At 41.8% G+C, this 25,500-nt stretch overlaps 1 protein-coding gene and 1 long non-coding RNA gene across 8 annotated transcripts in view; one reads left to right on the forward strand and one right to left on the reverse strand.

Annotated features, from left to right (window-relative positions):
• The window catches only part of Tenm2 (teneurin transmembrane protein 2), a 1,226,262-nt gene that overhangs the window by 1,012,543 nt on the left and 188,219 nt on the right, over window positions 1-25,500 (reverse strand).
• The window catches only part of LOC120095250 (uncharacterized), a 37,338-nt gene continuing 14,848 nt past the window's right edge, over window positions 3,011-25,500 (forward strand). For 2 of the 3 annotated variants that reach the window (XR_015631525.1, XR_015631523.1), the window contains exons 1-2: window positions 3,011-3,318; window positions 7,254-7,483. This is a non-coding gene — a long non-coding RNA (uncharacterized LOC120095250). Of the gene's footprint in view, window positions 3,319-7,253; window positions 7,484-9,517; window positions 9,807-25,500 lie in introns of those variants that run through there. The other variant, XR_015631524.1, reaches the window with a different exon arrangement.

The following is a 25,500-nucleotide window of genomic DNA, read 5'->3' on the forward strand; positions in this document are numbered from 1 at the left end:
GCCTGCCTCCCTGACCACAGAACTGGAGTACTGGTTTTTAATGAATTTAAAACAAACAGGAACTGGCAGTAACATGATAACTCTTTTGAACAAGATATATTCAGTTCTTTCCCATATTCCCTCTTCTCAACCCTTCCCATATCAGCTGCCTTTCCCTTCAAGAAGAAAGTATTTAGTGCATCTGTCTGTGCTGCGGGGCCAACACAGATGCAAATACAGATATGTTCCATCACAGATATCAAACTCTTGCCCAGAAGGCTAAACAGACCCACACGTGCTGTTGATTTATTTGCTACAGATCTATGCAGATATCTATGCCCCGTACTAAATTCCCACTCCTTTTTCAACATCTCGCATTGTTTTCTACAAAAAGTATCATCTTTCACCCTTTACCAATGGTTCTCCATTTATATTTGTATTTATATACCCCTGAGAAGCAGGAGTCCCCTTTTCTCTATTACGTCTCAACAAAAGGTGAGTTTTCAAACCACACTGAATGTAGCCACAGCCATCAGAAGAGAATAGGGTTCCATTTTTATTATTCTATGTCAATTGAAGGAGCTCCTTGAATACAGTGGGTTTTCAGACTGTGTTGTGCCAGCCCCTGGGAGAATTGCTCTCTCTCTTTTCATGTGTGTCTGATAGGCATAGCTATTGGGAGTTCTGTTATCCTCCCTAGATCCCCCTTTCTCTACAGGTAGAGGGAGTGGAGATTTGAGAGTAGAAAATTACATCTGTGTCTGCGTATGTTTTACCAACATTGACCTAATGGTAAGCAGCCTGGAGTTGACTGAGTTGAATAGTTCTTGTAGCCACAACATATTTATACATAACAGCATCATCTAACATATAATGTCAGTGCTAGTAGTTGATAATGAATTTCAACTAAGAGTAAGCTTCTCTTTCAGTTGCTGGAAGCTATGAGTGGCAATTAGAATTGCATTTAATGGCCACCCAGAATGCAGCAGGATTGCCTTTCCCTCCCTTGCTACAAGGTCACAACACTTGTATATGAGAGAATGAGAATTCATGCATCTTTCTCTAAGTTTCTCATTTTATCTACGTCTTTGATATATTATACACATTCCATGACCGATGGCCTATCTGGTCCATTGGAAGCTTATTTCAAGTCCTTGAAATACGTAGATAACTAGTGTCATGGCACTTCCTTCAAATGCAGCATAGACCTCATCATCCTCTCTTCTACATCTCCATCACACCCTGCTTCATGGGTCCCATGTGAATGCTAACTCCATACCCCACTAGCAAAGAGATTACTTTTAACAAAATGACAAAAGAATTAACACAGTGTTGTACGGATAGCTCACTAGCAGGGAGAGAACTAACCAGGCATGTGGATAAGAAAGAAGAATCTTAGTGGCTACTTCATATGCTTGTGGAAGTCCATCATGCCTGTTCAGTTCCTATGGAAAAAGAAGTGGGATACTGAGCAAGGCATTCTGGGAATGAACTAAAAATGCCATTTTTAAACGATCATCAATCAATCAAGGAATGCCATTCACAAAATACTATGTGTAATTTTTGTGAATCACATGTGTATATGCACATTGACACACACAATTAACCTTTTAGACATTTTTTATTCAGTCAGAAGATTTTATTTAGATTCTCAGCTACTGTGGCTTCATATTTTTTCCCTCCAATTTATCTGTTAATAATTTATTTTCCTAAGTGGCATGAACATGTATGTAAATTTCCTTTTTCCCCCCCACAAAGGATAAAACCAGGTCTCTCAGCACTGTTAATTCATGCAGCACCTTGCTCTGACAGCAAAATAAAGACAATAGATGAGGAAAATATTTATCAATTACACAACAAACACTAGAGTAATGCAAGCATATTTACAGAATAATGTAATAATGGAAACAAATAAAAAAAATGAAGCAGCAGATAGTTGAAGAGACTTAAGTTCATGAAAAATAAATAGTTAAGCTCCCTACCAAAACAGAGAGACAGACAGACAGACAGACACACACACACATACACACACACATTGACACACACACTGACACACACACAGACACACACACACACATACACTGACACACACAGGCACACACATATACACATACATATATACACACATACACGCACACACATACATATACATACATGCACACATACACACACATACGCACACAAATATATATATACACACATATACACACATACATGCACACACACATACACAAACACACACTGTAATCCGCTTGAATAATTAGCAATTCTCAAGCAAGGAAAGTCTTCAGAACAACATGAGCTGGTGAAACAGGCCCTTTCAAAGAGTGCTGCTGACAGCATAAAATATACAGAAAAGGAAAACGGAGTGTATCTTGAAAATATTTATAGCTATTTGACCTAGAAATCGTATTATAGTTCCCTTGTTCCTTCTTTCCCTGATGTCCTCAGAAAGCTGGGGTAAAATAATAAGAGGAAAAGGAAAAGAAAAATCACCTGGCTAAATCTTCAGCGTACAGTTTACAGGGAGCCTGGAAGACTTTGGGCCAACAGTGTCCAGCTAAAAACAGATTCAAATTTGACTCTGTGGCAAGGGTTTGCACAGACTCTTACCACAGACAAAAGCCTTGTCGTGGCCCTCCTCGTGGCCCTCCTCCCAATTCCATTTCCCTGCAATAACGAAACACAAAAGAGAAAATGGAGGGTTTTTTTTGGGAGGGGTGGGGTGGGGGGAAGGAACTACAGTTCTCAGGATCGAACCTAGTACTTTTGTAAAAACTATTTCCTCTGTCCCGACCTCCTCTTGCCCCTTGTAACGTCACATGCTCCACAGTCAGACCCCCGCCTCAAAAGTAAAGAGAAGTGCTGAGGAAGTAGCTTCTTGGTAAAATGCTTGCCCAGCATGTGAGACACTAGAGGTTCATGGTCCAGCATTTCAAAGTGAGATAAAAAGTGATTTCCCCTCTTCGACACCTTTATGCCGTAAGTTAAGAATCCTCGTGATGGAGCTTGCGCAGTAGATCAGTGGCTTCCTGGCTTCGGCGTCCCTCTCGCTTCTAAGGGCGCACTTGTTGCAGGGCTGTACTTTAAGGAGAGTTTTTTGTTTTTAATGTTATAACTGTCTGAATCTATGCCCTAGCCTATCACTGTTTAATAGAGATAATTCAGTTTAACTAGCCAAAAAGGAATAAACCAAAGCTTTTCTACAACGCTAATAAAAGACTACAGAGTCAGCCTGCTCGGAGGTTAAGGATAGTGCGTTAGCAAAGGGTGCCGAAGTGGAATTTTCCGAGACTGTTTCGAATATTTTTCTTTCTAATCCAGACTTTTGCCACAACGGTATGTTTCAAATCCCAGTATAAATAATGTATACCAAGCAAACAAACTATGTCACTTATGAAAAGTAATATATCAAGGTACAGAATATAGCTTGATTGATTACGATTGATTGATTGATTGATTGATTGATGGAGACAGAGTCTTACTCTTTAGCCCAAGGATAATATGGAATTCGCTATGATCTCTAGATGTCATTCCTCCTGGCTCAGTTGACCAGATGCTCTCAGTAGCAACGCGGAATGCATGCCTACCTGGGTATTAGCCTTTAACGCTGAAAAACATTTAAAAATGCATATGGTCTCAAACAGATAACTGTTACTTAAACTTTGGTATTTACATAAAACAGGAATAATGTGTAACTATTCATATTAACAGTACATTTTTAATTTTGGAATATGCAAATTGTAACATTAACTTTCTAAAATGCTACAAATTCCAAAGTAATAAATTATGCCCTCCATTTTATTTCTGTGGATTTGTGTGTGCATGTGTGTGTGTGTGTGTGTGTGTGTGTGTGTGAGTGCGTGCGTGCATGTCCTGCAACTTCTATCTCCAGTTACTCTACCCGTCTCTCATTTCTTACTCGTGTTTCTGGGGTGCAGAGACAGTGGTTCCAGCAAACATTCTGGAAATGTCAATCCCTGTGTCCAGGAAGATAAACACAGCATAACAGAAAAACTGGGAAACATGGGAAGAAATAGAGGATGTGTGGTGGTACATAGTCACCATCCAGTATATGGGCATCAAGGGACAAAGATCAGAGTTCAAAGCCAGATTTTGGTCACTGGGTCACTTACAGTTAATTTGCTGCACAAAACGAATGTAACAAGCACGAAGTAGCCAAGGAAAGCAAACCCGAATATCATAAGAAAACATGCCATGGGTTCTCACTGGATGGTAAAGTACCATGGGCATTCTTGAATGTTTTGTTTCTGACTCCCGGATTTCCAACTGTATATTATTTCTACGGTTTTTGAAATCAAACACACATCAGAAAAGGTACCGAGTGGGTTGGAGCTCCGCTCACGGCGCTGCCTGAGATGCCTTGTGGCTGTGCTAAAACATTTGCATCGGAAACAATTGTTTCAAGGCACACAGAAATGGCCACATTCCTTGTCAAAAATTAAAAACCTTGTCAAACCTTTCCTTTGTGGCATAAACAGCTCGTTGTCAAAAGTGAGCTGTTTGCAAAAGCGACATAAAAAAGGGAAAATAAATGGTCTCTTTCCCTTTTATATGGAGTGAAGGGTTTCCTACAATTTTAGCAGTCATTAAGATTTACTAATGAATACTTGAGATGGAGTCTAAAAAAAGGAAATATAAAGTTAAGTGGCTCGTTTGGTGTTTTGAGAGGTAAAATATTAAGAGGGAAAGAGAGCGTCAGCCCATCCATCAAAAAAAAAAAAAAAAAAAAAAAAACAGAACTGGAAAAGTCAGACAGCCCTATCCAGTCATGGCCCGGTTGCACACCAACACCAGTCCAGCCTACCTGTTAATAGGTGAGAACCTATTTTCCTCTCCATGCCCATTTAATCACAGGGCTGTTTGAGCACTGACTGCCAATTATCCTGAATTATGTGACATATAGCGGGCTTGTGATCTGGGCTATAGTGCATTAGGGACCCAGCGGAGACCACCATGTTGATTTGACAAGGTTCTTAGAGCTAGGATGCATAAATTAACTCCGTTGAACCATTCTGATGAAGGAAAGTTTGAAGCCAAGCTTCCGAAGACGAAGACGGCAGATTAGTGACTAATCAGGGCTAACACCTGGTTTCCATAACACCCTAATAACAACTCCTCACGCTGCTGTAACAAAACACAACAGCCTCTGCCACCGGAGAAGGGTGAGAGAGCCTCCCAGCTTACGGCTTGGGGCGTTTCATTCGCCGCGGAATGCAACTCACCTGCTCCTGGAAAATGAGAACAGTACTTTGTGACTTTGTAATGGGATGGAAGGTGGAGCCGGTGGCGAATTCAAAACAACGAGGTTCCCAGAGCAGATGGACTGAGAAATCTGCTGTGACGACTTCAGCTCAATTTACCAGTGCTGTAAAGAGAAGGAGGCACGGGGAGGGCGAGAGATTGGAAGAGGCCCAAGTAAAAGAGCCCTTAGCATGATGGCTATGTAACTGCCTTGACCTATAGGCTCAGAGCAAACAGGGCCAAATCTGTCTGAGATTCACACACCCCACACTAGCAGGGTTGAAAGTACAGGGATTTTTTTATTATTATTTTTTTTTGATATTCGTATGAATCCAAGACAGCCAGATGTCTAATGAAAGCACTAGCTAATATTTCACAATACACTTGGTCTTGCTATGTCTGACCACAGATAAGAGACAATGTTCTTTTAGCCACTGTCCTGGAAGTCAGGGGAACCAGCCCTTTGAAGATCAGTCCTGTACTCCATGGACCACGCCCTTGGCCAGCATGTACAGAATGTCACAACACTCATTATGATCTCCTGTGTTAAAGCAGAAAGCATGTAAATCGTTAAGAGTTGCTTCTCGTTGACCCGAGGAGATGTAGGCTGGAGTGGTATACTGACAACTTCTGAATGGGGGCATAAATGAATCACGGTGGCTCCCTCAGGATGGCTTCCAGACAAAGCGGTAACTCTGCCCCAGCCTTGCTTCTGCATCTGACACAGAAAACTAGTCTAATGACAACTAAGTTGTCTGCGGGTCTGGCTGGAGGAAGGAGGTGTTAATAGATTGCCACCAAACACACCCATGACCACATCAGCCCACCCCTACCACCACAGCCAGTATTTGGTAACAGAAAACATGTCCTGTGCTCTCTTGCAAACCTTCAGAGCTGATCCTATGCACCAGAATGAAAGTGTCAGTCATCCTTCCTGGAATCCAGAGCTTTTGCTCTGTAACTGCGTCTCTATCTTTTGAGGGTGGCTCCCTGATTGGGGTATGAGTCCTTCTCATACCTCTGATTGATTGAGTTACTCACACGGGGCACATCACCAAGCCCCACATTCCACTCATCCGCTGCTGAAGACCTGTGCTTTTCTGCAGGGACCGACAGAGAAGCCAACTGCTGGTTGTTCCAGGGGTTCATTCCATATTTGGGCTCCCAAAGGGAAATCTGCTAAACTCCTCTAGGCATGCTTTAATACCGACCCATTTTCACGCCTCCATTTGTTCCCACACCTGCCTTTTTCTGTGCCTCAGAAGCTCTATCCAAGGGGAGACCGGAGAAGAGCGGGAACCTCTGAATACATTATACATTAAAGGTTTGCTTTACCCCTTTCCAATTTTTCTCCTCCAAGTTCAAATTTAAGCCCACCTCTGAAGGTCTGAACTACCTTCTTCACACACAGCATAACCCAGGCTATAAAGTCCATTTTCAGATCTGACTGACATCTTCTTTTCATTGTTTTATTTTATTTTCCCTCTCCGTTGAAATATTTTTAGTATTATTCAATGGGGTAGAGATTCCTCTTCAAAGAGACCCTCAAAGCGAAATTCAGGAGGGACAAAAGTAAATCTTTAAAAGGATCGCTTGAACTTGTAATCATAAAAGCCACACTCTGGGCCATTTGCTGAATGCCACTCTGTTGTATGTTTTATCTTCTTACCCCAAATTATAAATGCTCTACAACAGAAAGCAGAGAAAGGCCGCACATCCTCAATGTTCTGCTGGAAAGAGGAAAAAAAAATCCCCCTGCCACAACCAAAGGGACCTGCGGATATTCAGAGGGGGTGGTGTGGCTTCAGTGGGAATAGCAGGTAGCAGTTTTGTGTGTACAAAGCTTAGGGAGGGCACAGATGTTGGGGATAACAAAACCGTTGAATCTGTAGCAAGAGGGGCTTTGTCTCCTGCACTGTCAAAGACCCGCAGCAGGTTTCTAAGGGCCATGAAAAGAGGAGGGAGGGCTGTGGTTTATCTGAAAAACATGTCTTTTTTTTTTTTTGTAGGAAATTGTACCAAACAAACAATCTTTCAAAGATGAAGGATCATCTAGCTTACTCCTTGCGACCGCATGGTTCTATAGGACACGCTGTTTAATACTAAATAGAATCGATGGGGATCTCCTGGAAGACCTTGAAGAGTAAGACAGTGGTCCCTTGCAGGTCGCAGGTGATTGGGAGACCGTGATGGATATAAAGCTCTCACAACAGGAAAGTGCAAGTGTGTACAAGCAAAGGTATGAATTATGCATGTGGTTTCAGGAATTTTCATTCCAGGTAAGGGTCACTGTACTATGTGTGCATGTGTGTGTGTGTATGTGTTTGTACACGCGTGTATGTATGTGTGTATGTGTGCATGTGTGTGGGCACATGTGTGTGTGTGTGTGCGTGCGTGTGTGTGTTGTAATGCACCTTGGTCATTTATAAAATCACACCAACACATTACAAGCCCTGACTTTACTTGATTCTCTGTAGAGATGGGGGACTACTCATGTGTCCGATGTGTTACAGTGAGGACAAATAGTGAGACCCAGCTTTATTTCCCCTTTTTGCTAAGCTTGAGGTCTTTAGGCAAATAGAGCAAGACAGGCAGACAGACAAATATTTATTCCAGGAATTGATTCAAAAGGTTATGATGACTACAAAACCCCAGCACCCACTTTCTGCAGGCTGTAGAGATGCAAAAGCCACTGGTGTAATGGCGTACAATTTAGTTTAAGTCCAATGTCTGAGCAACTCTGTGGTGATGGGAATAGGTGTTGGTATTAGTCCTTAGTCCCAGAGACCAAAATACTGGAAACCCTGGGCTCTGAAGTCTGAGGATTGGAAAAAATGAACACAAGTGCTCAAGAAAACAGGTCAGTTTCACCCTTCTGTGTCCTCTGTCCTGGCTGAGCCCTCAGTCTGGCTGAGGTCCCTTACCATGCTAGTCAGAGTGAATTCCTACCAAGGCAGCTGGCTCAAACCTTAATCAATTTCTCAACACAGTCACCTAGAGTCACTCACCGCCTCTTTGGTACCCCATAGCCCAGTCAACTTGCCAAATCAACAATGATGAGAAAAGAGAAAGAAAGAAAGAAAGAAAGAAAGAAAGAAAGAAAGAAAGAAAGAAAGAAAGAAAGGAAGGAAGGAAGGAAGGAAGAAAGAAAGACCATCAAAAACAAAACCTACATACCACAAGTAAGACAAAGCCAAGCAACCACTGAAAACAAGAAAATCCACTGACTCAGGAATAAGAGAAGTGGGGAGTTAGTAAAGGAAACTATGTTGCCATCCTCAATTTATGCCCTTGTAAGAGAGTCTCCAAACAGAAGTTCAGTATATGTTTCTTAGAGAAACAGTTTCAATAACAGGGCTCAAGGACTTAAGTTATGAGATGCCCAGAAAAGTGACTATTCTGTGGGTGCTGAGGACATAACACACACATTTTTAAATACTCATTTTTATTATTTTTAATTATGTTTATGTGGAGGTGGGTATGTACGTTCTGACCCCACACAGGTCTGAAACATGGTTCTGGAGTTAAAGTTGGTTATGAGGCACCCAACAGAGTACTGGGAATGGTACTGAATGTGAGAGCTCTACAAGAAAAAAAAAACAAGCTTTTACCTGCTCTCCATGTTTAGACTCTTAATTATTCAAACCATGTAAATGCTCAGAAGGACCCAATTAACCTATACCTTGCTGTACATTGACCCACTAACCCAGAATCAAACGATATGCTCTATATTCTGTTTAAAGTGCTAAAACTTCATTCATTCAACTGTCCCAAGGCAATCGGTAGTGCAGATGCTATGCTGAACTAGTGGCTATGGCCCCTAGTAAATCAAGCAGTATGCAAATAATTTCAAATATTGATCTCTAAGTATGGCTGTGTCACTCCATATGGGGGGGAAATAAGAAAACTCTCTGGCATGAGGGAAGGGAAATATAAACGCTGCTGTCTATAACTACATTTTATCTTGTTGGCTTGGGAGAAAAATATCTCCATTTAATAGCTGGCATGCTGTGTTAGTATAGTGACATCCTACTTGCATGTTGCAGAATACTAACATTTGTTTAATGGTAACTCGTGTGCTTAGCATGTGCTTAGTTTCCTTCTATGTCCACCCGATCCTCTCAACCAACAGAAAGAAAAATCTTTTCCCATGGATGAGTTCAGAAAGCCAAGATTAGGGAAAATTAATTGATGGGTACTGTGTATTATTTCGTAGAAAACAAAAGGAATCCCAAGTCTGAATGTTCAATCTTAACGCTCTACTCCTTTAAAGTGACTCCGGCCCTTTAAACTGAATCCAGCCAATTGCAGAAATCATTGAAAATCCACTTAAGAGCTGTGAAACGGATTCTGTCTTTCGTCAGAGGATACCAACAGTATGGATCCATAAGGAGGCCAGACTTAACTTTTCTGGGTGTGTTGGTTGTAAGATCAAGAGAGGATGCATGGAACGTAAACCTAAGCGCTTAGACTGCTCCAAATTCATGGCAAGTACTATGGTACTTTAAAGGCTTCAACCCAGGAATTTTCTTTGTCCCTCTCATTAAAAGCAAAATTTATCACCATCTCTATGTTTACACACAACTTTTAAATGATGTTTTCAGTATTCCATGCACCTTCAGCTACAGCCTATGTGCTAAGAACATGCTTGTGCTGTATCTAACAAGCTGTAGCTATAGGGAACATGTGCACTTCTTTTCTCCACAGGACCACAAACACGGAAAAGAGACCCCTATTGTGAGGGACAGCTGGGTGGACATAGCCTCCTATTGCAGACTCTTTGCTTCCTGATTAAAATATGTTCTGAGCTGAAAAAAAAAATCATGCTTTTGCTGTCTTCAAAGACTATGTCAAAACATAAATTAATATAATTCTGTAAAAAAAAATCAAGTAATTTTCCATTCTGAGTAAATTTTGGGTAAATAGATTAAGTGGTCAAATTGGATGTAAAAATAATGTATCTTTAACTATTAGGACTTCAAACGGATGTGCACTCCTGGGCAAAATAACGTTCAGTGAGTGCCATCCCGTCTAGTAAGTCAAAAAGCAAATTACAGAATCACTTTTAGTGAATAACGATAAATACATAGCTAACAATTAATTTGCTATACGCAATGTAGCAAATTAATTATATTAGTATATTTCCATTTCTGAGATTCCTATCTGAAATCCACTTTAAATGTCTGTAAGTGGTCATTTTATTATTTTATGGTCCAGGGGGTTTGTGTTGCTGATATTTCAAGTTAGTTGCTTGGATGTGAGCCACTTTCACATAAAATACACGTTACAGAAGCAGAGAGCAGGGAGGTAGCAGAAAACATCCTTAATATAATCTTGTTGAGCTGTTGTTTGTCAGAAGAGGGAAGAATGAAGACTATCTACAAAAGGAAAACGAACAGCTGTGCTCATACATAACAAGAAACCCAAATATGACACCTCTATTAAATAAATATTTACCGAGCCTCAAACATTGGCTAACCACGGGTTATCACACCAAAAAGCCGAAGAGTGGCCTCATAAATCATCAAAATCAAGGAAAATATTGCATCTATCATTTAATTGACAATAAATCATGTTCAACACCATGTTGCTAAGGCACTATACCCAAACAATATGTTACTAAGACAGTAACTTTCATCTAAATATTTGTTTTACTAACAAGTACTGTGAGCCAGGAAATGAAGGGAAATGGCTTCCTAAAATCTGTATCTTGAATTGTGATTAAAAATAAGAACCAGTGTAAAGTTCTATGACACTCAACACACGTTTGAACAGACTCTTTGCTGAATGTGCCCTGACCCAGTAGTTGTAATTCTGCATTTGCATGTGAGGATGGGCAGAAGGTGTCCTACACTGCAACCCATCCCAAGGAGTAAAACTAATGCTAGTTCTTCATGGTTAGTTTGTGGGACAGAGGGAGAAGGAGTCCACCGAGGAGCTGGGCAGCACGAGCGACTGTAGAAGCAGGGGTATACGTGGTCAGTGCTCTTCTAGGGTTTGAATACAATCTTAGTGCTTTAAGATTGTCTGGAAATGTTTAAAATATATTTCTGTCACTGACACATGACTACTCTTTGATCTCCTAGAGTAATTTGGAAATCAAAATAGCATGAAGCAACTCTATATTTTTTCTTTTGTGGTAGTAGCTACTTAGTATAGTAGAGGAAGAGTGGAATCAGAACATAGATAGTGGAGATGTTGCGCAGGGGAAACTTGTGTACGTGTAGAAAAACCCGTTACTCACTCACCTCCCATAAATGCTCGATATTAGACGACGCCTACTGAGCATGGCTATAATTCTCACACTCATTTGAAACAGGTGAATATGGCATTCTAGCCCAGCCTGGGCTATGCTAACAGATCCAATCTCAGAAAAATGAATTCATTTAGCTGAGAAGAAAGGTAAAATCTAAAAGGCAAATGCCAGATTGGAACTTGTGGAGTCAATATTAGGAATTTCCTAGTTTTAAAAAAATAATAAGGTACACAAAACGCTTAGGAACTACATTAGAATATTTTCCAAAGGTATGCTCTCAAGAGGACAGTACGTCTGATCCTGCTTTGCTATACTGTAGGGGAAACGGCAAAAAATAAAAAACGTCAGACCTTTCGAAATAAAATGCATCATGGATAGAAGGGTGCTTCAGGAAGTAACGAAAGTCCTTCCGGAGCGTAATAAACATTTTGTGACATTTAGTGGAAGCAGTAGAATGTGTCATGGCCTTGGTTAAGGAAGAGTTTCACATCTAGTCCATCAGGTTTAAAAGCATATAGGTTACAGAGAATCTCTCCGGAATTATTTATTAAATTTATACTGGAAAGTCTCCCCAGTTCGACTTCCTGAATATGAACTGAACACCAACAGCAGCAGACAATGCTAACGTGGGAAAACCCACATGACCGCAACCCTCCTAGACAAACAGTAAGAGTTAAAAGTTGACAGAAAAGGTTGTGTCACTGTTTGTAAATATTGATATGAAATTGATAGATACCCACATATGGAATTCAAATGGTCACGGATGAAATGCTAAACACGTGGATCTAAAATATTCTGAAACAAAGCAGCCTGTTGATCTCTCTTGCTTCCTAACAGAACAGCAGCAAAGAGCTGTATGTTGTCCTATGTGAGGTTATATAACGAACGATGAAGCATACCTACTGTTACAGACGGAAATGATGGGCTGGAGAGATGGCTCAGCGGTTAAGAGCACTGACTGCTCATCCAGAGGTCCTGAGTTCAAATCCCAGCAAACACATGGAAATGATGTGGACATTTAAGGTCCAAATGATACAGTTCTATGCAAAGAGTACACTTGAGAAGCCTTCTCTACCCTACAATGTTCTCCCTACATAGTGAAACTGTGTTTACATAAGGTGAGCTTCCCACAATAACATGTCTGCTAGTCCTGCTGACCTAATTGTAGGATGTGAGAGAAATCAAACAGCCAGAGCACGCTTTCACACACCGCACCCCTAAACACAGTAAGCTGCTCTTAGAAAACCAGAGAGTTGAATAAAGGAAATGTTCAAAACCATGAAAATGGGTTTCGATAGCCTCCTAGCAGAGAAATGATAAATGTTTAAGATTATGGATTTGTTAATAATCCCAACACGATCACTGAAAAATTTAGAGAGATAATAAAATACCACACTATATTACATAAATAGGCATTATTGTGTTGTAATGATTTTTAACAATTAAGAAAAAGGTACAAGGATGGTAACTCATGACAGACGATGAAGAGAAAAGGGAGGATGGGAAAGGGGAAGACAGCTACACTGAAGAATTGACCATAAGAACAGATTCTCACTGTATTTCTGCCTCTCGTGTCATTAAGAGACTCGTGTCAAGGAAAGTCAGGGCAAACCAGTGAACAGTTTTGCTTTTATCCATTCTCAAATGCCATCAATACTGTGCCTAATACCCACAATTCCCTGTTGCTGTTCTCAGCTGCCCCACGGTGACTTCCAGTAGGCATTTGGATTGACTTCCTTGAAAATGTTCTTTTGTAAACAACAGGACATTGGTGTTGAGGAGTCACAGGAATGTTCGAGAACAAGACTCAACCTGCCTACAGCTAACTGCCTAAGCCAACCGAAGGTGATGTCTTCCTTCTAAAGGGATGAAGAAACGGGCAGGAAAATCTGAGGCAGAGAGATCTGTAAGCCCTGAATCTGAAAAGAGAGAAAAAGAAAAACCAATGAAGATAGAGACCCCCTTCCAGATTACGTGGCACTGATGGCACCTGGACTGCCCCTGCCCACTCCTTCCTAACTCCACAGCCAATTCCTCCCTGCGTGCTCTGCTGTCTTCCTCAAACAGTGTTCTTCTAACAGAAAGGAAGGACCGTTGTCACCGATATAAAACTTCCCATATGAAATTGCTACCAGGTACTTCCCCATGATCAAGACGTGGCCGGGGCTGGGGATTTAGCTCAGTGGTAGAGCGCTTACCTAGGAAGCACAAGGCCCTGGGTTCGGTCCCCAGCTCCGAAAAAAAAAAAAAAAGACATGGCCATAACCTCAGGTGAGACTAATCAGTGTGATTTAGTAGGGATGAGAAAGCTTACTAGGACATCATAGTCCCAGTATTTAAAATGGGGACTAAATCGAAGTGGCTTCCAAAGACTCATGAGCTGAAGACTTGCTTCTCCCTGGCGGTTCCACTGAGAGTCAGTGCAACCTCTCAGAGGTGCAGCCTACCGGGCGGAAGTCACGTCACCAGGCTCTGTCCCCTTTATGAGATGAGCTTTGTTCTGTTATGTTCCCTGCCATGATGTTCTGTTTTACCAAAAGCCCCAAAGCAATGGGGGCAACCAACTGTGGACTGAAACATTAGGTGAAAAGAAATCTTCCTTCCTTTTAAGTTGGTTATCTCCAGTATTGTGTCATAGTGAGGTAAAGCTGACGTACGTGTAAATTGTTCGCTGTACCAAACCACGAACCTGTCTCTCGCCATCAAATGGCACTGGCCACAAAGATGCTTTTAACAAAAATCAAGGCAAGATAGGTACTAAAATTGGAGAAAGACTGGAGTGTAGGAGGCGGAAGTTCATGGGGCCTCAGGAAGCCTGTGCATCAGTAAGCCTTATTTATTGAGGGGGAAAATGCCTATAGCATATAAATCCCAGCCATCGCTAATCCTCTGCAGAAGAAGCTGAAATAAAGAGGAACGCGGCTGATAATTTACTTACCGAAAATGCAATGCTCAAAGCAGTAGCCACAATGCAATAATTATTGGACTTGATTAAACTTAAAAATAAATCTGTCTTTTACTTCTCCCTCATCCCTTTAGTATGTGCAATGAAAGGGGAAGCCTTTTGAAAAGGTAGCTTGTGGCCATTTTCCCCCTTAATTCTGCATTGTAACAAACAAAGGTAAAATCAAAAATCACGCAAGCAGTGAATTCTGAGCTGTCTCCCATTATCCTTGGAATGACGGGGCAGTGCCAATTAAAGAACGCTGCCACGCCGCTCTCAGCAAATGCCTTTCCCGTTTTATTTATTTATTTTATTTCTTAAACCCCCTGGTAATGGAATGTCTTATTAAAAGGAACAGGATCACAAAGTGTAACAGCTTTGAAATCATCGATATTTCTGGAGAACTCAATGTATCGGTCTCAGTTTAAATGTATGAAGCCTCATTCACTGAACTGCTTTTGGAAATAAATAAGGTTCTGTGTACAGGAGGTCTAGGATGAAATGAACATCTGTTCTCTGAAAAGAAAGTATGCTAACAGGTTTTTGTTCTTAAAGGAGCAATAGGGAGTGGGATCATTCAATAAAACATAATCGAGTTAACATACTTCTGCTTAAAAATGTAAGAATGGACCACATTTCAGAGGCAAGCCTGCAAGTCGCCATGTGACTTTTGTCCTTCTGTTTAGACACTCGACTTTGATTTCATTTTTTATGCTGTAAAATACCAAACCCACACCATTCCCACAAAACACGCTTTCATCATATACAGATATATATATTTTTTTCATTTTTCAAGTTCCCATTCAAGTTAGAAAGTAAAGTCGTATCTGCAGATCTCATTTTGTAAAGGTTGTACTCACCACAGGCTTAACACAACGGTGGGAGAGACAGTGTGGAAACGATCGATAAGGTGGTATTACCCTTTGTGATGGTACACCTCTGCAGGACACTTGGCTTAACTCCGCCATCTGGCTAACACTCCATCCCTACCCACTGGGAAAGTGCACTAACACACAGTCATGGACCACGAGCCCCAGCTAGGATAAGACGCTGCATCCTTCATCTTGCTGCCTGGCTCCGGTAACAAAGCTTTAAGAAAATCTGGATGCATTAAAATAGACTTTCCAAATTGAAAGACAAATGCATAAATACCCCCGAATGTCCCGGTGTGGAGGCCATCCACCAACCGGTGGGTCCCATTTTGACAGGAAACCCGGACACACAGTATTTCTTCAACTTCCACTTTGTCGCCTGTGATTTTTTAACAAGCCAATGCCTGTAGTTGTTGTGATGAAACGAAATACGGCCATGGTATAATGAGCTCATATTAATCGCCTCCCTCACTTGCCGAGTGGACTTAGGGAATAATATGTTAAATTTCCCTCCAAATTAAATGTTTATGATTTCTCATTTGTCACTGTAAGAGTAAAATTACAATCCGGTGCTTATGAATGGTCTGAGGCCTGGGGATGTGATCACACTGTTACCAGTTAATGTTAACAGGGAGGCGGAAATTCTCGTCTGGCCTGAGACACCAAGGCTCTATGCTTTACAGTAGGGGCAGTATGGATCTGCTCTGGATCTCCTTTTGCCCCCTAATAAGTGAACTGAGACCTTTATTTAATTAAATAGACCACATTTTGCTATTCAGGCTAAATTAATAAGTAACACAAATTCCAATATAGGACTTTATGACAGTAAAACTGATTTAAGTCCCTTTCTCTGTCTTATTATCTCCCGGGTCACATATCAACTCCTTTCTCCTTTCTCTGAATGTGGGTAGCCACCTGCCCCTGGTCCTCTCTCATATCAAACACTCCTCTCATTAGAGTAGAACTTGAGCCCTGACACCCTGTGTAAGCCTTAGGATAATCGCAAGCCATTTCATATTAATCTACCGCCCCTTAGACTATCTGACCCTGGCTTTGTCATTATAGGGCATGATATGGCAGAGTACCTACCATAGGATTTAGGCAGATAGATAAGGAGTGAGTGATCTGCAGAGAATTGCTTCCTGTCTCCTTAAGCAAAATGCCTGCAAGGGATTGAAGCTACCTGGGAAATGACATTTAGATCTAGAGGACCCTTCCTTTCGACCTTTCATCCTCAGTGACTCTTGACACTGTGGTATATACTGCTATAATCAGCTATTTTCCCTGTTAGGATCTCCCTGTGTCCTCTTACCTCAGTTTTGATGTGGATGTGTATCCAAAGTGAGTATATACGATGTAAACTACTGTATATTAAACAAGGATACCATGTACTAAGTATTCATAAACTTTAGGTTAAAAGCCACATAGCAAAAAAAAAAAAGACCATTCACTTTGGTCTCATAGAACAAAATGGTTCTCTTTTCTCTTAACCTCCCCTCACTGGACAACCCCTGCCTCTGATTGTTGAACTTAGAGCATTGTTAATAGGATTAACTGATGAAGCAACTTCTATGGGTCAAAGCCCTTGGTAATGCTGTGAACAGGGGGAAAAGCTTTGACATTGCAGTTTTTCTTCACGATGTACCAGATAACATTCTTGGGTCAAGACACCTAGTCTCTAAAAGAAAGAAGGGGCAATATTCAAAACACATTCCCCTTCCCCAGCTAGATCCAAACACAAGAGAGACCCCGTTTCCCCCTTCCCGAGAAAGTTATTGTCCTTGTTTATTAGACTGAAAACTCTTTTATAGAATTTTAGAAAGAATAAAATTATTATAAAATACTCATCTGTGGCATGATTATAATTGGATCTTGCTCTCGAGAGACACAAGAACTATATGACAGAGTGGAGAAGTCACAAATAGAAATGTTTGCAATTAATTGACACAGATACTGAAGTCAGACGAGTGAGACCCTGAAAGCTGAGTCTCCATGGCACGCAGAATCGTCGAGTTCGCTCTGCTATTTCTACCACCTTTCGGCATTGGTACACAAGAAGAATAACCACTGCAGAGCCTGGAAGTCCGTAGTTCTCAGTCTATGGCTTGTGACCCCTTTGGCAAACCTGTATGCCCAAAAATATTTACAGTATGATTCCTAACAGCAGCATAATTATAGTTTTGAAGTAGCAACAAAAATAACTTTACGGTGTGGGGGGGTCACCCCAGCATGTGGGACTATATTAAAGGGAAGGTTGAGAAGCACGGGTCTAAGTCCTTCTCACAAAGAATACCAAAGGAATACAAAACGCACTGTATTAGCTCAAGTTACCATGGTGCTAAGTGGATCCACCTAAGTAGATGAACAGGAAGAGGTGGGGAAACTCATCGGATTTGCTCCACCAGGCTGACCATTCATTTGGCACAAAAGGTAAGGGTTCTGTCCAGTCACAAAAGCACAAACTGGAGAGAAACAGAAGAGGGCATTCAGAAATAACTGGGTTATGTTAGGACAGCAAGATGCTACAGAAATATTAGAGAAGAGTTTGGGAAGCTAGAAGAGGACTTACTGAAAGGTCACCAAGGTTTGCCTCTGAGAGCTTTGAGGTTCTCCTTGACTTACAGTCTGACATCCAGTGAGTGTTTTGAGTTGGGAAGGAAAAAGGCAAATGGGGGAGGGGCGCAGAATCACTCTGTTGGCTTAGAGGAAATAAGAGTCTTTTATCAGAATGTTGATAGAATTAAAAACAAAAGACAGCAGAGAGGAGAGTCTTTTGAAAAAGCTGAAAATGAATAGGAGGAAATACGGAGACAAAGTTTGGAGCAGAGACTGAAGGAAAGGTCATCCAGAGACTGCCCCACCTGCAGTCCATCCCATATGCAGGCACCAAACCCAGTCACTACTGCTGATGGCCAAGAAGTTCATGCTGACAGGATCCTGATATAACTGTCTCCTGAGAGGCTCTGCCAGAGCATGACAAATACAGAGGCGAATGCTTGCAGCCAACTATTGCACTGAGAATGGGGTCCCCATTAGAGGAGTTGGAGAAAGTATTGAAGGGGCTGAAGGGGTTTGCAATCCCATAAGAACAATGATAACAACCAACCAGAGCTCCCAGGGACTAAACCACCATCCAAAGAGTACACATGGACAGACCCATAGCTCCAGCTGCATATGTAGCAGACAATAGCCTTATTGGACACCAATGGGAGGAGAAGCCCTTGGCTCGACCCCCCCTCCAGTTTAAGGTCAGGGAGGCAGGAAGGGGTGGGTGGATGGGTGGGGAACACCCTCATAGAAGGGGGTGAGGGATGAGATGGGGGTTTATGGATGGGAAACCGGGAAAGGGGATAACATTTGAAATGTAAAAAAATAAAAAAATATCAAATTTTTTTAAAAAAAGAAAAAGCTGAAAAAATGCAGGGCTCGGCAAGCAGTCAGATAAGACTAGCGAAGAGACAAAGCCACAGATAACCACATTTCGAATCTGATGCCTGTCTATGGCCATATCACCCTGAATATGCCTGGTCTTAACAAGTCTGGTGCCTGCAAGTCTAATAAAATATTGCCCAGAAGGGAGTGATCATGTGGAAGCTTCCCTGCAGAATGATGTCTTAGTATGTCTAAAGCATTCAGTCCACCATGGCTAAGCAGCACCTGGTGACAATAGCTGAGACTCAGCCTGCTATGGCATTATTACCAGTAGCCACCACAAGGGGGCGATCTAGGTGTCCTCGAGCAAATGACTCCATAGACGAGTAATGATTTCCCCATTGAATGGAAGAGGATTCAGACTAAAACAAGATTCTGTCACTTGTGACAAGATACACAAATCCAAAGCATATTACGCTACTTGGAATAAGCAGGATAAAGTTAAAAAAGACACTATATGCTACTACCGTCTGTGTGCAATTAGAAAACTATTGAGTACCTAGAATCAAAAATAGAAGAGTGGCTACCACGTGCAGTGTTCATAATCATAGGTCAAAGGAGACAAAACTCAAAAGTATGTAATACCAAAACCCTGAAACATGTACTATGGTCACTGGTGTGTACTACGGTGACTATAGCTAATGACATTGTAGTTAGTAACGCTGTATTCCATATTTAAAAATTGCAGAAAGAATGAATGCCCTTATTTTGACGGACAAACGTACAGAGAGAGGACCGTGCTAACTGACTTGCCTTCAGTAACTATCCGACATGTATCTATGCCAAGTCATCTTATTGTGCATTTTAAATACGTACACCAAAATTAAATTTAAAAAGACGGCAACGCGGCGGCCGCACTTACACTGAATGCAGAACAAAACTGACACATGCTAATTTTGCTTATTAACTATTGTTCTTCTGTATGATACAAACACATTTAACGGAGCTGAGTTTCTGTCAAAACAGACACATGGGGAATGAGGGCGCCAGGGAGAACCTCAAAAACAATTCCCCCCAGATCGCAGGAGTTATCTGATTCATGTGACAGGGAAAATTAAATCTTCATGCTTACATAAGCACAGGAGAGTAAGCCCAAGTTGAAGGTGCATTAATCTCAATCACTGTTTATTTGTGGGTGTTTAGACATATTACACGCAGGGTATGTTTCCATTATTGTTCTTTGAATACAACACACGGTAGTTTATTGTGAGGAAACGAAGGGAATCATTTTTTCAATCTCGGAATTGCAGGAACAAAAATCCTACGAAATTTGTGTCCGCATTACCGCCTTGCACAGTTAATCCTGTTTTTATTTCAAAAAGAGTGTGTGTGTGGGGGGGGTGTTGGATTAACAATAACAAAAAAAGAACAATGAATGGTTGCCTGAAATGCTTTTTAAAGGCAAGATTTGTCTGCATTGTTGTATATTTTATGTTAAAAAAATCATAGACACCATTAGGAAGATTAAGATGTGTCTGAAAGGAATTTTGGCCATAGAGTTGTTAACATTCATCACAGCCTTTCAAAAACAAAATTGGATTCTACTTTATCTGAAAACTTTCCACAACAATATTACTTTTTCTTACATATATAGTCCTGCAACTTACCTAGGGCACTATTTATCATTTGGACAACTTAAGTATACCACACACACACACACACACACACACACACACACACACACTCACCTTGAGACAAACGAGAACTCTCTCCTGGGGAACTCAAAACTGTATTAAAATGATACGAAGCACATCTTTACTCTTCCTTCATTAACTTAGGCAGACAAGTGTGATGTACACAGAAAAGGATCAAGGCTCCCACATGCGCCTGGTCATAATAATCATCTTGGCTTCCTCTTGTCCTCAAAGATTGTTCATTTTCACAAAGACATAAGCTGTGTTGGGGGGAAAAAAAGCAGTGCCCAGAGGAGCCTTCTAATTATCCACACAGGTAGCTGTGATCATCTGGGACCCCCAACCAGTACAGGTCAGGATTTAAAGATTCACAATAATTATTGTAGAGGAAGTGCTTGAATGAGAAATTCCTCTTTTGAATTCTATCCATGTCCTGTAGCAATGTAGAGAAAAGGGAGCATCAAATTGGGATATGAAAGGTAGACTTAAAGAGGGACTTCAGCAGGGACTGAAGGAAAGATTTTTTCCAGAGATTGCCTGATCTGGGGATCCATCCCATATGCAGCCACCAAACCCAGTCACTATTGCTGATGTCAGGAAGTGCTTGATGATAGGAGCCTGATATGGATGTCTCCTGAGAGGCTCTGCCAGAGCCTTACTGACACAGATTAAGATGCTTGCAGTTAATCATCAGACTCAGCACCGGGACCCCAATGGAGGAGTTAGAGAAAGGACTGAAGGAGCTGAAGGGGTTTGCAGCCCCATAGGAAGAACAACAATATCAACCAACCAGAACCCCCCCCCCCAGAGCTCCCAGGGACTAAAACACCATCCAAAGAGTACACATGGAGGGACCCATGGCTCCAACCACATATGTAGCAGAGGATGGCCTTGTCTAGCATCAATAGGAGGAGAAGCCCTTGGTCTTGTGAAGGCTTGTTTCCCCAGTGTGTTGAGGTGGGAGTGAGTGGGTGGGAGTGGGTAGGAGGGAATGGGAGCATCTTCATAGAAGCAGGGGGAAGGTGGAGGGGAGATCAGAGAGGGTTGATGGGGATAACATTTGAAATGTAAATACATAAAGTATCCAATAAAAATAAATAATTAATTTTTTAAAAGGTAGATGGTACAGTTGGTAAAGGCCCTCGGATATATAGGTTGTTTGGGATAGATTCCTCCATGAAGACTCAAAAAAAAATCACTAAGATACAAGAAATGCTGTCCACTTGTACAGTGTACACATGTTTTATATCCAGAAATTGGGACACAGAGCTTGCTCAGTAAGAGCAAAAGCATAGACCCTAGCCTAGAGTTTAGAGAAATTGATGAGCTCAAATAAACTTTCTGAGACATAAGACAATGTAAGTCCCAGACAGAGATTTCTTTTATGCACATCAAATATAAAAACCATACACATGAACTATGTCCCATTTCTGATTTGAGACCATCACAGTCCCACTGAGAACACATTGTTCACATTTCAGTTCACACCTCCAAGTCTAGGTAACAATTTTAGGCAAAACTGACCACCATCAGGATGCAGAGTATAATCATATACACGGGGGGGGGGCGGAGGGAGGACAAACCTGATGCATGCGGTTTGAGAGGTTCTGAAACTTCTATTTTCCTTTATATCAATTCTTATATGTGTGGTTGTTTTGCCAGCATGTATGCTGTGTACAGTGTACCTGCAGTGACCAATGAGGCCAGAAGAGGGCATCGGATCCCCTGTAATGGGAGTTTTATTCCAGGGGCTTCTGAGCTATCAGGTAGGATGCTAGGAATCCAATTGGAGTTCTCTGGACCAGTGCTCGTAAGTGCTGAGCCTCGGTTTTAGACCTTTAAAAGAGATCTTCTCTCCACTAAGTCTAACACATCTGTCTACGCTAGGCATTATAAACATTTCTGAATATGAGGCAGACTGATCTGAGTGCCTTCAGAAAAGAAAACCCAGAAAAGATCCTCTTCCAAAGACCCATCTCCCAGCATTCCTGACAGAGCCAGGTATTGAACGTGACGTGGCAGAGCCCAGTGAAGTAGATTGTTCTCACGCGTCAGGTCACTGTTTCTGCCAAATGCTCGCACCCACCCATTCATTATTCAGCAGGAGGGACTTCTGTTCTGTTATTTGGAGAAGACTTACTGGTTTGTGAGAATGTCAGCCAATCCCAGTGTAGATGTTAAGAGGTGGAAGGAACCACATTTAATGCCGTGAGACTTGGCGGCGCAGTTGGATTCACGTGTCCAAGTGCCAAGCAAAAATAAGACTCAGTAAAGAATCTTGCTGGTTTTGGTCTTCCTTGCTCTCCTCGCTCATTAGCTACCCTCCTTTGCTTTGGTCTGCTTGATAGGAAAGTGACCTACAAGGTCAGTTTCACCCGTGTCATGGAAATCTGCTGGGTTTGCCTAATGAGAGGTAACAGGAAGAGGCCAGGGGGGCAAGACAAGATAAAGGTGGTCTTCCAGTTCCACCTCGGTCTCCGTGTGGCTTGACAGATTTCGAGATAGCTCTGGGCTTTTTGCAGCCACACATCTACGAGTAGATCCCGTTTCCTTAATGCTCAGTTACAAGCAGGCTGAGAGCACAGCTTGCTTCGCCTGCTCCATAGCTGCCCATCCCTTGTTCACCCTCTTCTCTCTAATGATCTATTGGTACCCTGTACTGTAAATTTATTAAGGAAATGTGGGAACGAATCCTACAAGTGGGTGGGGCTGTAAGGGAGGGGATACTGCCCTGTCTCTTCTCTACCCCTACCTATAATTTCTGCAGAGCTCCTCTGTTCACCTCCCTGCAGTAAAATCCTTCAGAACGTACCACTTGTTATTTTTGGCCCTGCCTGACATGATTGCACTACAGCAAGTGGGTACATTGGAAAGACCACATACATATGCAGGTCAGGAAAAGCTTCAGTGATGAGATGACAGTGAGGGCTCACAGGCAGTGATAGAAGAGCCGTGCAGCTACCAAAGAGAGCAATATTATAGCTACGGAGAAGGAGGAGTGCAAAGGCAGAGTCTGCATTGAATTCTAGAAGCAGGGAGGCAGGCTGGAGAAGCTGGAAGAGAGACAGACGGCTTCAGGATGTCGGGTGGGCTTGGAGGACTAGAGCTTTCATAGATTGGAAAACAAATGAGAAGGCGCTACACAACAGAGGAGGGGCTGGCGAACAAGAGTCCCTGAGAAAGAGGTCATGAAACAAGGGACAATCAGAAAAGAATGTCACCGAAGAGTAAGTCCTTAGAAGAGTTCGGTGAGAGCTGAATAAGCCCACTGTTTGCCCCCCCTGGCCTGCTGTGGACTACGTCAAAGGCCACATGTCTGAGAAATGAACTGAACCTGGAGCTGCCTCAACAGAAAGCTAAGAAGAGAATCCAGATCAATTCCTTGGTGGATAAATTAAACAAAAACAACAAATGAAGAACCCCGGTGGATCATGAGCTTACAGAATTTTACACCCTGACGTAAATTCCTAGTGACAGCAAGTGCTACATAAAACTGTCAGAAACTTAGAAGTAACTTTAGTCCTCGATGGGTTTTTTTTTTAATATCAAGACATATCATTCTCTCAAAAAAGTTTGTACATTAAATTTAGCTTGATGTGTAGCTTTGGCTATTCTTGGGCTCACAAAAACTCAGTAACCCTACTGCCTCAGACTTCTGAGAACTTAAATTAGAAGTGTGAGCCCCCATGCCTGGATGTTTGGTATTCGTTTTTAGAGGTTTCTAATTATCCCCTCTCTGTTTCCATGTCTCTTTCTCCCTTTGCCTCCTTTTTCAAATGAACACACATGCACGCATGTGCGCACGCACATGCCTTTCCTAGCCGGAGTTTCTGTAATACCTTGCCATATTGCATCAGAGATTCAAACTTAATCCTCTTCTGAGACTGACCTGCAAACCAATGAGGCTTGACGAGGTGGCAGAAGTGGTAACAACCTGATTGTGCATTTTTCCCCCTGAGAGGGAATTAAAAAGAATCATATTTGTTAATCCTCCTACAAGGAGTTTTACGGCATCTTTATTCCTTCTCAAAAGCAGCAGAGTAGTCCCTAGGAAGCAGAAATCAGATTTCATGTAAATACTGTTGCAAATATATGTACATTTTTTGACCCGAGCAAGAGTTAACGTGAGCTCATGAGAGAGCTTAGTGGCTTGGATGATAGGGGAGGAGTCAAGTCTCACTACACCTGGGAGAGTTTGTCAATGGCGTCTTGCTGCGGGTTGGTATGCTTTCCAGGGCAGGGCAATGAATGTCCTTATCTGTCAAGGGCTGTGTTTATCATCACATACCCCCCCCCCAGAGAAGGTACCCGGTACAAAACGGTCACCTCTACAGAAGTGCATGTGCATAAAACAAACACGAACCATCACAGACGCCATTCCCTTTGCTCTGTTTCACTGAGTTCAAAGGGCAATTGGGGACAGAAGGCATCTTGGGAGTTGTCTTTGGGGAAAACAATTTTTTTGCTGTGATCAAAGGTGATACTTCTTCCCTGGAAATGTCAGCATGGGCAAGAGAAGATTTTAATTAGCCCAGATGCTATTATGAACAACAGTAGCTAATATTTATTGATTATATAATATGGTTTATGAACTATGTGACCTGCGCCACATCATCTTGTGGATTCTCTGGAAGGACAAGGTGAAGAGGGAAAAAAAGGACTTGCCAAGGATTGACATCTCTTAGAAATGAATGGCAGACCTACAAATGTAAGCACACAAAGTTAGAGCCTTCTGGCTATAAGGGATAACATCCCTTGAGGTCACAATGCCTTTATGCTGTCTCCTGGAACTGGATAAACAGCTACACAACTCCTTCCACCTGTACTTATAAGGTTGGGAAAACAAAGCATAAAACCCTATGAACAATTGGAATTTACTGTTCTTAAACTTATCCTTACATACACAAAATGACCCAAAAGTCATTATGTAAATCAAAAGGCTGAAGACATCTTTGGGACTAATGACACCATGAAAGTTTCACGGTAATGTCTCTCTTTAAGTAATGTAGGATTTCGCCAAGCTACCAGAGCTTCCAGGGACTAACCACTACCCAAAGACTATACATGGACTGACCCTGGACTCTGACCCCATAGGTAGCAATGAATATACTAGTAAGA

Source organism: Rattus norvegicus, chromosome 10, assembly GCF_021556685.1.
Source record: "Rattus norvegicus strain SHRSP/BbbUtx chromosome 10, alternate assembly SHRSP_T2T, whole genome shotgun sequence".
Lineage (NCBI taxonomy): Eukaryota > Metazoa > Chordata > Mammalia > Rodentia > Muridae > Rattus > Rattus norvegicus.